Genomic DNA, 13,088 nt, shown 5'->3' with positions numbered 1-13,088 from the left:
GGGTAAATAGGAATCAGAGCCTTTTCTCAGTCCTGCTTTCTTTATTTTTAATTTTTTTTAATGATCTGCACTGTCCACATGATTGTTCTGGCTGCAGTGAGGCAGAAAAGTAAAGACCTGGGTGGGAGAAAACCCCAAGCTTTCCACCATAAAGGCAGTGCTGGTGCAGCTTGCAGATCATTTAGGCACAAGAACTTGAGTACAGCCCTTCTGTTGAATTTAGATGAACATGCTCAAAAGATGGTAACTGACAGATTTTGTCACTGCGTAGTAAGATAAATAACCAATAAAAGCAGATCAACCATTGTGCAGGAGCTGCAGGAAGGTCATATATGCCTGCTTTTACCCCTTTTAGTGAGCTGGGGAATAGCAAGGAAAATCTGCCTGTTTCTGGAAAACAAATACAAGACTCATTAAATCACTCTCATTAAATCTTACAATCATGGCTTCTATACAGTGCTAGCAAGAAAAGTGTTTTAACTGATAAAAAACCCCAAAGGCAGTATCAGCAGTACCATAAGATATGACTTTTTTTGTTTCTTTCTTGCCTGAGCTGGAATGCAGAGCTAGAATGAGACTGCGGTGTTTCACTGCACAAGAAAGTCAGAAGAAATGTCTGAAATTGTCAGGAAGTGTATATATGTGGAAAGAGTGTTTTCACCCATCAGATTTTGTAGCAGCTGAGCAGAAGTCCTGAGGAAGGAGTAGCTTTCCTCTGCCAAAACCACTGGCTAGCTGGTTGCCCTCAGTAGGAGATCCTGACAGATGAAAACAGCAGGAGGAGGAAAAAAAAATCCACTGAAATGATAGTGCTAAAATTTGACAACAATACAAGAACATTCTGTCCAAATGCATGCAGGCATTTTTCCTTTTCTACATTCTCACTGTTTTGATGTGGTTTGGTTTAAGTTTCAATGTTATTTTATATTTTATGAAAGTGTGAATTTACAAAAAGACATGTATTTTTTCACAATTAAATAGACATTTATTACATGCATTATCTGAAATGAGACAGCATATAGCAGTGAATTCATTGAGCACAGGCACCCTGAGGACTTAGATGTTTAGGAAAGATGTTCCATTCCCCGCACAGCTCAAAATCCATAGAAGTGCCCCACATCAGATATAGCCTGGGCTGAGAGGAGGAAGGGCAGTGTACAGAAGCCAGATGGGGGGTACAATCATGGGTAAATGATGAAACATAAAGGTTTATTAATAAGAAGTTAATGAATGAATTAATGTTATTGGAGGTTGTGTTTGCAGCCTTTCTGAGCTTCCCTTGCCAGTCACTCAGGTATCTTCTTCCTGTTGTTGCCCAGAGAAGTCAGGGATGCCCCATCCCTGGAAGTGTTCAAGGCCCCATGGGATGGGGCCCTGAGCAACCTGATCTAGTCAGAAATGATAGCTCTGGCTGGCCATGGAGGAAGAGACTTTAAACTCTGCAACTCAGTTCCTTGGGGGAAGTTTCTAAGAGGTTGCCAGGAGTCTAAGGCCAGCCAGAGCTGTCAGATGTGGCAGCTTTAGTCTGGGAGAAATCCCGCAACATTTGAAATTTTTGGATCCCACCTAGGGCTAGGTGGGCCTGACCACCAATATCAGCTCTTTTCTGTAGGCAGGAAAAGCTGGAAACACAATTTCTTGGCAGCAGTTTGGAAGTGTCCCCTGGGAGTCTAAGGCCAGCTAGAGACACCAATCCTGGCAGATTTGGTGTTGGAGTAATCCTCTGATGTTTGTGATTTTAGGAGGTGGAATCCCACTTCTGGCAATGTGCACCTGACTGCAAATATTGGCCCTCTTCCATAGCATGGAAAACCCAGCATCCCAATGTCTTGGGGGTGGTTAAGAGGCAGACCCTGGGAGTCCAAGGCAGGCCATGGCCATGGGTCCTGGCAGCACTGGTCTGGGAGGAATCCTCCAACATTCAGAATTTTAGGAGACGGAATCCCACTTCTGGTCCTTGATGTGACTCCCCGACTGTGAATAGTTGGCCTTTTTCCATAGGAAGGGGGTATGAGTTTAGGCTTCTTAGTGAATTTTATCATTGCTTAGATGCTGGGTATGTGAGGTGATGTCTCTTGTCGGTGGTGTTTTTATTCCTGCTTGCTGGAGCAGGACTCCCAAAGATGGACAGCAGGGATTAAGCCACACTAAGGAGTGGGTAATAGCCTGAATTGCTGGTGCCTGCATGAGTTTGCAGAAGCGTCCAGAAAAGGGGAGAAGCCCCTTCCCCTGACCCACCTGGGGATGTTCCGAGCCAGCATCAGAGTATGTCCTGCTGGCTGCGAGTGCCTCGCTGCGGCCTCTGACCCTCACAGCATGCCAGGATCCCCTGCTGCCTGTGGCCACAGCCACTCCGAGAGGGAAAAGCAGAGCCAGCCTGGCTGAAAGCTTCCAAAAATTTGCCAGACTGTGTTGTCTTTTTGTTCTTTTCTGTTGTATATATACATGTATGTGTGTGTGTGTGTTTTTTTTTTTCTAGTGAAGACCCTTTTTGACATTTTTGCCTGAAAGCCCTGTAATTTTGAAGTTAGTAAAAATCTGGATGGAGGGGTCTTCTTTCTATTCCAGCAAGGTTCCCACCTCCCTTGGCAGATTTGTCTTTTAAACCAGGGCAGAGGGAACACTCTGCAACCCAATGTCTTGAGGGCAGTTCATAGGCAGCATCCAGGAGTCCCAGGCCATCCAGAGCCACTGGTGTTGGCAGCTTTGGTGTGGGAGCAATCCTCTGATACTCCCAATTTTTGGAAGCAGAATCCCACTTTCACTCCCAGGTGCTTGGCTTCTGTCAAATCACAAAAGCCCTCGAGTAACTGCTTTCACACTTTGGAACCATGGTGAACCAGGTGAGTAAAAAATCATCCATTAAAAAGTGCATGTGTATGTAAAGCATCAAAATCTGTTCAGCCAATTAAATGGCATGTGAGCCTTGCTAGATTTATTATTTTTGTTTGGTTGGAGTTTGGTGAGATTTTGGATTTTTATAGCATAATGTTTTTGTTTGGTTTGGGATTTTTTCCTTTTTTTATGCAACAGTTTGTCTTAAACAGTTATTCCCAAATCATCTGTGATTTGGCAACCAATAGGGTTGACAAACCAATTTATTCTTTGCTATTTTCACAAACAGAGTGTCCAATCGCAACCCTCAAATGTTTATTTATTTGGTTGTTTCAAAGTGACACCATGATAGAAAGCAAAGTCCATATGCAACCATTTACCAATTCTACCACTGGATTTAATGAAAGCTGTTTTAGCTTTTATTCCCTTGCTGCCTAAGTTTTGGGAATTGCCTACCACTGTGCAATTGGAAAATTCAAGAGAAGAAACTATGAAAGGGAATATTTAATTTCTTTACTCTAGCTGCTGTTTCATGGCCTCAATTAATCTACACTTGCAAGGCCTTCAATTCATGGAAAATATTGGAGTGGCAATGTGGACTCTGCATAGCCAAAAGCTGGATTTTAATAAATGTGGGCTATTTAGTACATACACACAGGATGGCCTTTGAATTCCATCCAGGCTTGTCCAACCTGCTCTGAATAACTTTAAGAAAATCAGTGCATAATTAATGAAAAATGCTATCAGATCTTTTTCCTGAGGACTATCATGCTTATTTCCAGCAAATGTGATGTTGGTACGACAGCCTGTGTTCAAGTTTCTCCTCTTCCTTTAGACAGGCCCAGCTTGCACACTAGTGGGATTTATCTCTGCAAAATAGAAATGAATAAAAGAAAAACAGATATTCAGTAGCACATCTAAACTAAAAATACAATTATTTATATAACGTGTGTAATGGCAGGAAGTGTCAGGAAGGTATTTTGAACCTCGTGCCTTGGCTCAGTTTCTGATTTCTGTTTGCTGAATCAAAACATCAGCCTGAAAATAAACCCTATATTCATCCAGGATATTGTCCTTATGTACTTGTATATATAAAGAAATAGAATCCACTTGTCATAGTGAAGCAGAAAACTTTATTTACTGGCATTTATTTTAAAAAGGCAGCTATTTTAGCCACAATTCATGCTTAAAACCTCTGCCTGTGGAACAGCTTATACCAATGTCAGCAGGCAAACTCAACACCTGGAAATCTTTCACTTCCATATTTTTTTCTCCCCACTGTTTTGATGTGCAGTTCTGGTTATTAGTCTTGCTGAGTCACTTCTCAGTTACCTAAAAGAACCTATCTAATTGTGGAAAATCTGGAAGCGAGACAAAGGGAAATCTGATGCTGGTGAGTACTGCCATTCTTGGTGCTGTGGAGAGCCTGGCTGGGTGTCCCCCCTTGCTGACAGGTCTGGCACCCAGCTTGGCCCTCCCTCACTTAAATGTCCACATAATTATTGGAGAAAGGCTTCTGTTCTTCTCAGACTCAGTGAAAAGTGACTTGCTCAAGTAAAAAAAGCACTCAGATGTTTTTATCTTCTTAAACTCCATTTAACTCTTCTACCTCAGTGCTTACTCCCTGCTCAGCATCGTTTTAACCCCCTGTCCTGGTTTAGGGCAAGTTTGGAGAAAACTCCTGAATAGGATCCCTCTGGGAAACAAACCCTAATGGCCCCTCCTCCAACTGGTCTGGGAAAGAATTTCCTTGGAGAAAAAGTGGAAAAAAGTATTTATTTAACAAAGAAAGTGCCCACAGGCATAAAAGAATAATATGAAACAATAAAACCTCTCACTGCTCTGAAGAGAGATGGCAAAAGTGCTGCGGGTGTAGCTCAGCTCGCTCAGTCTCCTATCAGTCCCAGTCCCCCCAGCACTGGAAATGCTGTCCTGGGTCCGCTGGGCCACAGGTGTGAGCTCCCGGGGCTCCTCTTGGTTTTCAGTCCAGAGCAGGTTTAAACAGTCCCAAGAAAAAGATAAACCAGTCCCGGGAACTTCTCTGCCTCAGCTAGCTAAACTGACTGAAAGCACAGGAGATCTCTGTCCAGCTGTCTGTCTGTGCTTCAGATGAACACAGTCCAGGAGTGGAACGCGTAGGAGGGAGTGCAGTTTCTAAAACAAACTCCCTGCTTCTTCTTTCCCCCTCTTTGCTCTCAGAGCCAGTCTTAAGGGTACAGAACACAATATGCAGCACAGAACAGACAATTGGGGATAAAAGCATCATAAAGTCACCCTAGGACACCCTCACTTCTGTTCTGGTCCCTCAGGACATCCGTGGCTGAGAATCTTTTCTAGATTCACAATGCACAGCTGTTAGTGAGTGGTTTTATGTGCCCCTATTTGATGTTTTCTTCTGGTTTGATCTGGTTTGTTTGTTTTTGGTTTTGGGTTTTTTTTTTCCAAATGTCTATAAGTGACAGAGGGAAAGGCAGAAACTTGTTCCATATTGGTGATAATTTGAAGCAAAATTTGTCTTTTGCCCTGTGTGAAGTCATCTCCAGATGATTAAATCAGGAGTGACCCACATGAAGCTGCTCTCCAAATTGTAAAATTGCTTGTTTGCAGTTTGCTAGGTATCTGCAAACCTTCTATTTACCTTTAATAACCATATTTTGCAAGTAGGAAGGGAATTTTGTGCTGCTGGTCTTGACCAAGAACTGTGATTTAAATTAAATGAATTTGCTTTCCCTTCAGCTTCTCTGACTTCTCTCCCATTCTTCGTTCAGCCTGTGTTGCCTTTCTTGCTGGTTATAAACACTGATCAATACTATGCCCAAAACCAACACTGGCAAAGAGTATCATCCTTAATATTTTATGCTTTCTGTTAAAATTTAGTGGTTTAAATGTCAGGCTTGTAGCTCATTAAATTCTTCAAGACTTCAGAGTTTATAGGAAAAAGTTTATAACTTTCTTCTTGATTAAAAATTAACTATTTTAGCCTTGGAAATGACTCCTTAATTAAAAAGTAAATCATATTATATGTTCACCATGATGAACTGATAATTGGAAATTATTATTTCATTCCTTTGAATATCAATAAAATGATCTAGTATTTGTGAGTAGGAAATAAAAAATAACCTTAAAGTTCTTCTCAATGATAAGCTTTGTTATGCCTATAAGCATAGGAATTACTTCTGTGTCTATTGTGGCTTAATGCTTTTATTACCTTGAATGTCATATAGAAAAAAAAATTATTTTCCATCACATTTTAAATATTATTCTGCAATAAACCTTGACTGTGCAATTAAATCTTCTGGAGCTAATAGCTGCTTGTACAGTACCAGAATTTACATTTGGCCATGCTGCAGCTGTTAGTTCAAGCCCAGGACATTTGGGAGTTGATCTGAGCTCTGGAATGGAATGGATTTGTCTCTTTCCTCAGGATTAGATATTGTCCAGCCTGCAAATGAGGCAGTAGTGCTGAGCCATATCAGGGCAATGCACATGGTTGGGGTACAACTGATAGAATTCCAGCAGTTATTAATTCCAAAGCAATTTCAAGAGCTGTTCCAAAGCATTTAGCCTTGGGTGTCTGAGCTTGTGGCCATTTCTTTTTATACTCTTTGCTGGGAAGTTGTTGTGATCAAAACTTATAAGAGGTTACAGATGGTTTTGGGAGAAAGAGTGAAGTCCTACCCTGCATCCTAATTTCATTTTGGAATAATGAACAAAGTAAACCTTTGTCTACAAGAGACGAGTTGGTGTTTGTAAAACTTTCTGTAATTAACAGACACCAAAAAGATAAAGGGAATTGGACACAACAAATTGGGTGTTGTTTCAACTTTCTCCTTATTCAAGCTTGCCCAGGTGGGTTCATCCATTCTCTCAGTGTGAATTTTGTCATTACATTTTGACAGAACTAAGTAGAAAATCTTAGTATCTCTCAAGCCCAAACCAGCTTCTCACTCATGTGAATTTGGTCAAAATAATTTATTCCAGAAGTTCCTCTGGGCTCATGAAGGAGAAAAAAATCCAAATCCTGACCTGCAAGTGAGGATGATGATGATGATTATGATTATTATTATTATTATTTCACTGATGACAAGGCTGATGAAACATACTTGGAAGCCAAAAACTGAACTCGCAGAAATTGGCCAATTGATATGTTGGGGGTTAGATTTGGTTTTTTTTTCTTCTCACAGAATTTTTTCCCATAAGTTTCCAAGAAGCCTTAATGACTACTTAGTCAGAACAAAAAGGGGTACTTGAGAGATATGGCAGCACGAGGCTACACCTATTGTTTCTGAGTCCCTGGGAGTGTCCCTCAGGGGGGAGAGATGATGAGCTTTGGGAAAGGCAAAAAGACAGATCTGGGGGAGGGGGAGGCACTCTTGCTCTCAGCGCCGAGGAGGACGGTCAGGCTGCCCTCTGCCTCTGCCTCGTCCTGGGAAATCTACAATCATCTGCTCGTGTACCCGGGAATCCTGAGCTCGCTTTCTCCAGCCTCCCCCCACCGCCGCTGCTTTTTCGGAGCTTTGAGGCTCTCCTGCTACTCTGTAGCCCAGCACTGCCCAGCCCTGCCAGGACACCCCTGCTGTTCCAGCTGCCAGCGCAGAGCTCCTCATCTGATCCACCAGCCCGGGACTTTTCCTTCCTTCCAGTTCAGCCTCTTGGAGTCCTGCAGGGGCACCCAGATCAAACTGCTCTGGGCTTTTGTAAAAGAAAGCCCTCAAGGTTCTTGATTCTGTTTATTATTGATGCTGTAGTTGTTGTTTGTTTGTCGTTTTGTCCTATATACTAGTAAAGAACTGTTATTCCTACCCCCATACCTCTGTCTGAAAGCTCCTTTAATTTTCCTTTTAATTGGAATAATTTGGAGGTAGGGGATTTGAATTCTCCATCTCTAGGGAGGTCCTGCCCCTTCCTAGCAGATATCTGTCTTTGAAACCAAGACATGATAATAGTCCTTGACAATTTTTGTGCTTACAAATTAAGAAAATCCAGCATTGCTCCTGTCTGGCTATGAGATTTCACTCCCCAGCTACACTGATTTTATTACTAAATTAACTTAATGCCAGTGTCCATTTCAGTTATCACATAAACTTGCACCAGGGACACTTGGCATTTCTCTACTGGTTACTCAAGAATTTTGCTGCAGAATTTTTGCTCTAGGTGCTATATTTTGTATGCTTCCTTGTTTTTATACCAAGACACTTTTATCAAATTTGAGCACTCTTTGAGAAAGTGAATTAACGGGTTTAGGTACTAATGATAAAGTAGGTGCTTTGATCTCATAATTTAAATATTCACAGCCTTTTGCTTGGAGTTTTAATCACAGGTCAGCAGTGACATAGTTGCTGATGTATGATTAAGAATGCTGACAATTCTGAATTTAAATTAATTTTTATATATAAACTTTTAAAATAATCCCCTTAAAACTACTGGATTTGCCATTGCAAAGACATTCAAGTGCTTTTGGGGTGATTTATGTGTGAACAATACTCTCTTCGCAAAAACACTGTCCCCATAATAGAAGCAAATCTTATGACAGCTGTAGTCTTTAGGAGTGAAGACAGTTTCTTCCATAAAGCATAAATTTTAAAAGCTGAGTAGCTTTTTATGTGGTTTATTTGTGGAATTCTTTTACCAGGTAAAAATATAAGCTGCTGCATAAATATTTGTTCAGGTTTAGTTGCAAAGAGACAGAGCAATGTTTTAGCTATGGTATTTTATTGATGGAACAATCTGACTGAAGCCTATAGGGAAACTCAGATGATGGAAAGAATTATTTGAATACTGGCATTATTTCCAAAGGGATTTCAAGCACTTCCAGTCATGGCTATATAACACGGGATGTGCATAACAGTTAGCTCTGGAGATGATTTCTCTTTCAGTTTGGGTGTTCTCGGTGGTATTTCTGCCCTCTTGTGAGATGTTCAGGAACATGTGAAATTTCCAGGTTTTCTCTTCAGTAAATATGCAAGTCTAGGAGATCTATATGTGTTTCAACTGTAAGGAGTAGGAGTTTAATCTCTGACATGAGCTTTCTGCTTTGTTTAACACTTTCATGTTTCATTCTCCCATTTACATAGTGGATCCGTGTCTGATATTTAAACCTAAAAATATCTCACTGGGAGAAATAAAAGGACCATGAATGTCTTGATATTGCTCTGTACAAAACACATCTATGATGGTTCTGTTACTTTCTTCAGCTAATTCCCTAAAGACAGCTGTATAAACATAGGCCAAGGTTAATCTTTTCTGGTGTAAAGCTCAGGTAATAGACGGCAGCATTTCAAGTGTGCTCTGGCTTGTTAAAAAAAATTATTTTGTAAAGCAGTATGTTTATTATGTCTCAATTTTCAGATTAATATAGCACAGTTTTTTCTTTGCAAATAGTATGGAAATCCAAAGAAGCACCAACTGCATAGAATGTGAAATAAAACATTCCAAACCCATAGTGTTTCACTAGGTCAGTTATGCCAAGCTATCTGGTAGAGTAGTCTGGACTGTTAAAATGACAAATACAGCTCTACGTGAAGAGGTTCACTGCTTTTTGGAATTATCCAGTGATAAGTAACTTTGGGAAAAAAAATGAGTATGAAGGAATGGTAGTCCTGAAAAGCGTGTAGGCCACAAGCATATAGAAGGATTCCTCGCACATATACTTCCTATTTAGGACTCTCTCAATTATCTGAGAGGAGTTACATGCTTGAGTCTGAATTATTTTCTCTCATGCAAGTCAATTTTATGTTCGACTCTCCTATCTCAGAGTAGATGGCAAGATGTGAGAGGATTTTACATGTAATCCAAAGTCTTCTGTCTGGGTCACTGGGTTCCTGATAATTGCATCTTTTCTGGGCTGGAAATTACTACCACTGACAAGATAAACTAGTGCTGGAAAATCTTGCACCAATTATGAAAGTATTTTCTGACATCAGACATGTTTTTTTGTTCTTCCCTACAGAAAAATGCACTCTCAGCAGATGAGATTATTTGCAGAATCTGCAGCTCTCCTTCTGGATGCTGCTCACCAAGTGAAAAGGTGGAGAAGCACCCACAAAGCAGCTGTGGAATAAAGAACCCATTTCATCCTTTAGAACTCTCCCGCTGTTTTAGTGGAAAGCCCAATGGATGGATGGATAAACCTTGCAGAAACTAAAATCAGCTCTTGGCTAGGTGAGAAGGAGATTTTAACTACAGAGTCCCAGGAGAAATTTTTGAGTCAGCTTCTCTTGGCCTTGTAACAATAGCATGGAGGGTTGAACCTCTCATCCTGCAATTTTAACTCTGTGGCTTGGTTTAAGACAATTTAAGAGGTGGACGCTCTAAGATTAGTTAACCCCCCACTTAGTTTCAAGCAATCTCTTTCCATCAATAAGGAGAAATGAAATATGAGTAGATAAGGGTGAAAAAATAACAGTTTGCTAAGAAGGGAAACAGCAACAGGCAAAAAAATTATCAATGAATAATCAGTAGATACAAAATTGCTAAATCTCATGGACAATTTGAGATCTTCAGGGACACATCAACCCTCTCAGCCTTTCTTCATGGGATGAAACTGACTTTTGGCCTTGGAAATGCCCGGGGGTTCTGGACTTTGATTGTGGCAAAATCATGAAATAAAAGTTAGCATTTGTTTGATAGACTGGTGTGTCAGTCCAGCCTTTTAATGATCAACTTGCAAAAAACAGTCAAACCAGCTGGTCTGGAAGAGGAAAGTTCTAAAAATCTGTAAGAAGAGACCTTTTACATAAACATATTTTTAAAGAAGTTTTATGACATAAAACTTGAAGATGATCTGAAATAGCTGGAAACAAATGAAAGAGAAGGCTGCTGTAAGGGGAGAGAGAGTTTCTGAACCTGCCCAGTGTGAATTCCTTTCCTGTTGACTCATGTTTGATCTGTTCCTCTTTCCATCTTTTTCCTTTCCTTTCCTTATTTTAGATATACTGTTCCAAAAATGGGTAAATTTGCTTTTCTTTATTCCCAGTCAATGGCAGTTCATGATAACTTAGAGAAGTATGTTAGTAGTCAGTGCTGCAGTTTGCTTTTCTTTTTCTCTTAATATTTGGAGTTAAATCTTTACGAAAACTGTGCTTAGACTGCAACTTTTCAGAAGTTTGTGACTATACTGATTGATGCTTCCTTGGAATATGTAACAGCAAAGCCAAATAATCACAAAGAGCATGTGCTGGGTATTTCCACCCTGGGAATTTAAATTTTTTTGACTTCATTTATGATGCTGCAGTGTAACCACCTGGTGGAGTGAGTGATTGCAAGGCCTGATTAACAGTACAGACTTTTAGACTAGAATTTGTTACTTCTCTATCTTGTATGCTGTTCTGTGGTAGAAATACTTCACAGCTTTTGCCAACTGTGTTTTTTGAAAAAATCACAGCTTGCTAGAGCCTTGATTCTGCTCTTAGTGGAGGATGCCCCAGGTCTGTTTATATGTGGCAGGTCCAATAAAAATATGTTTTCTCTAATGAGGGCTGGATATATCTGGACTCTTCTGTTTGTTAAAACTCTAGAAGCCAAGTAAATGTAGTACTTTTGTAGCAAAACGTGTGAAATCACATGGTGGCTCTTTCATAGCTTGGCTTGGAAAAAATAACCCCTGTGGATGTAGATGTCAAAGTTCTCTTCCAAGGTTTGGGGGATTAAACGAGAGGTGAGGAATTGTCTTCATCTTCCCTCTCTTTCAAAAATAGATTTTTTAAATGTGGCACACAAACTTCTTGTGCCAGTAAATCTGACATGCTGGGTCTCAGGGAGAGGGATACTTTGTTTCAAGCAGCGTTTCATTTTAAAAAATGTTAATTTCTTGTATACAGAAAACAAAGCTGTCTGAAAGAAATGTACTGTTGATCCAATTCTAGTACTTTCAGGTTTTTAGTGCCTGCTGAATTGTAGTAGTGCCTCAGAAGCAAAATAAGGGATTTTTTTTCCCTGCAGATTTTAAAGAAGTTGTGACTTTTCTCAGTTTTACAAGAGCTTCTCAGGAGTCCCAGCATTAACTCTTTTATGTTGTCATGCATTCAAACCGGAAATCCCCTTTGTTCCCTATGCCAATTATCTTTTTAGGGTTGAAGAGTTGCTACACTTCATGTATACCACAAGCTCTTGTTTCATGGGAATATTGTTAGCTTTGTTATGCTCAGTCTGTGCAAAAACTTCTATTCAGTGTTTCTGAGTTTTATTATCTTTTGATTGGATGACTGGATTTTGCGGTAGCATAGCTGATATTAATGCATTTAAACCACATAATCTGGAGGATATTATATTCCAGAAGATGTTTGAGTAAGCTGAGAAGTGAGGCTGATGTTATACTCTTCTGTTTCATTGCCGGTTCAGTAGTAATTATTTACACTGAGGAATGGAGAAATGGAGCACAAAGTTCTGCCCTGGGCTTTTGCTGTAAATTTGAGGGTGAGCAAAAGAACTACTGTTTCTTTTTCATGGAGAGCAATGCAGGAGATGTGACAAAATGTGCCAGAGGAATAGGTATGGCAAGATCCTACCTGTGAGAAAACCAGCAGGAATCAGGGTAGGATGTTCCCCAGGGGGCCAATCAGTGCAGCTCTGCTGACTCCCAAAAGCACAAGCCAGTTCAGGAAGCATTCTCATATTGGACTGCCCTAAATAGCTACAATATCATCAAAAGAAGCAGAACCTACCAGAGCCAGGATCTGCAAATGTCACTGAGCAGCTGCTCTCTTCGCTCTTCTGTGAAGCACCTGGCAGTGCCCCTGGGATGCTTGTCTGGGTGTAACCCTGCTGACAGAATATGGCAGCTGCTAATATCCTTATTCTGTTGGCTTTGATCTGTCTTCAGAAAGTACAGCTTCTTCAAAACAGCTGAAGGAAGCAGAAGCCATCAGTCCTCTTGAAATTATTTTTGGGAAAATCTATACATTTGGATGTTGCTTGTGGAAATAAACCCATATTGCTTTAAAACTTGATGCACCTTGAGAATGATTTTGAAACTTGATTCATTTCCAATTAAAGTGAAATGAGAAGCCATGTGAGGGTTTTGATAAGCTCAGCTGTTGTTGCAAGAACAATTCTACACAAGTTCTTTTCTTTCAGGGGCTGGCTGTTGTTGTACCAATTTGCATTACAGTTTCTGAATTCACCCCAAACAGTCTCATTGACTTCAGTGGGAATTTTCCTAGAACAAGAAATTATAGTCTTCAGAATTAGTTCCCCCATGAATTCAGAATATTAGCTATTCGCTCAAGTTATTTTACTTGCTGTCAATTTTTCAC

The 13,088-nt window shown here is 40.3% G+C and overlaps 1 long non-coding RNA gene across 1 annotated transcript in view; it reads left to right on the top strand.

Moving 5' to 3' along the window:
• LOC134547799 (uncharacterized) overlaps window positions 1-12,758 on the top strand; it is a 180,488-nt gene extending 167,730 nt beyond the window's left edge. Inside the window, exon 4 of the long non-coding RNA XR_010079608.1 lies at window positions 9,785-12,758. This is a non-coding gene — a long non-coding RNA (uncharacterized LOC134547799). The remainder of the gene's footprint in view (window positions 1-9,784) is intronic.
• Window positions 12,759-13,088: the final 330 nt, after the last annotated feature.

The sequence above is a fragment of the Prinia subflava genome, chromosome 2 (assembly GCF_021018805.1).
Source record: "Prinia subflava isolate CZ2003 ecotype Zambia chromosome 2, Cam_Psub_1.2, whole genome shotgun sequence".
Taxonomy (NCBI): domain Eukaryota; kingdom Metazoa; phylum Chordata; class Aves; order Passeriformes; family Cisticolidae; genus Prinia; species Prinia subflava.
Note: the sequence above shows the minus strand (reverse complement) of the source record. Positions and strands in the feature narration are given on the sequence as shown.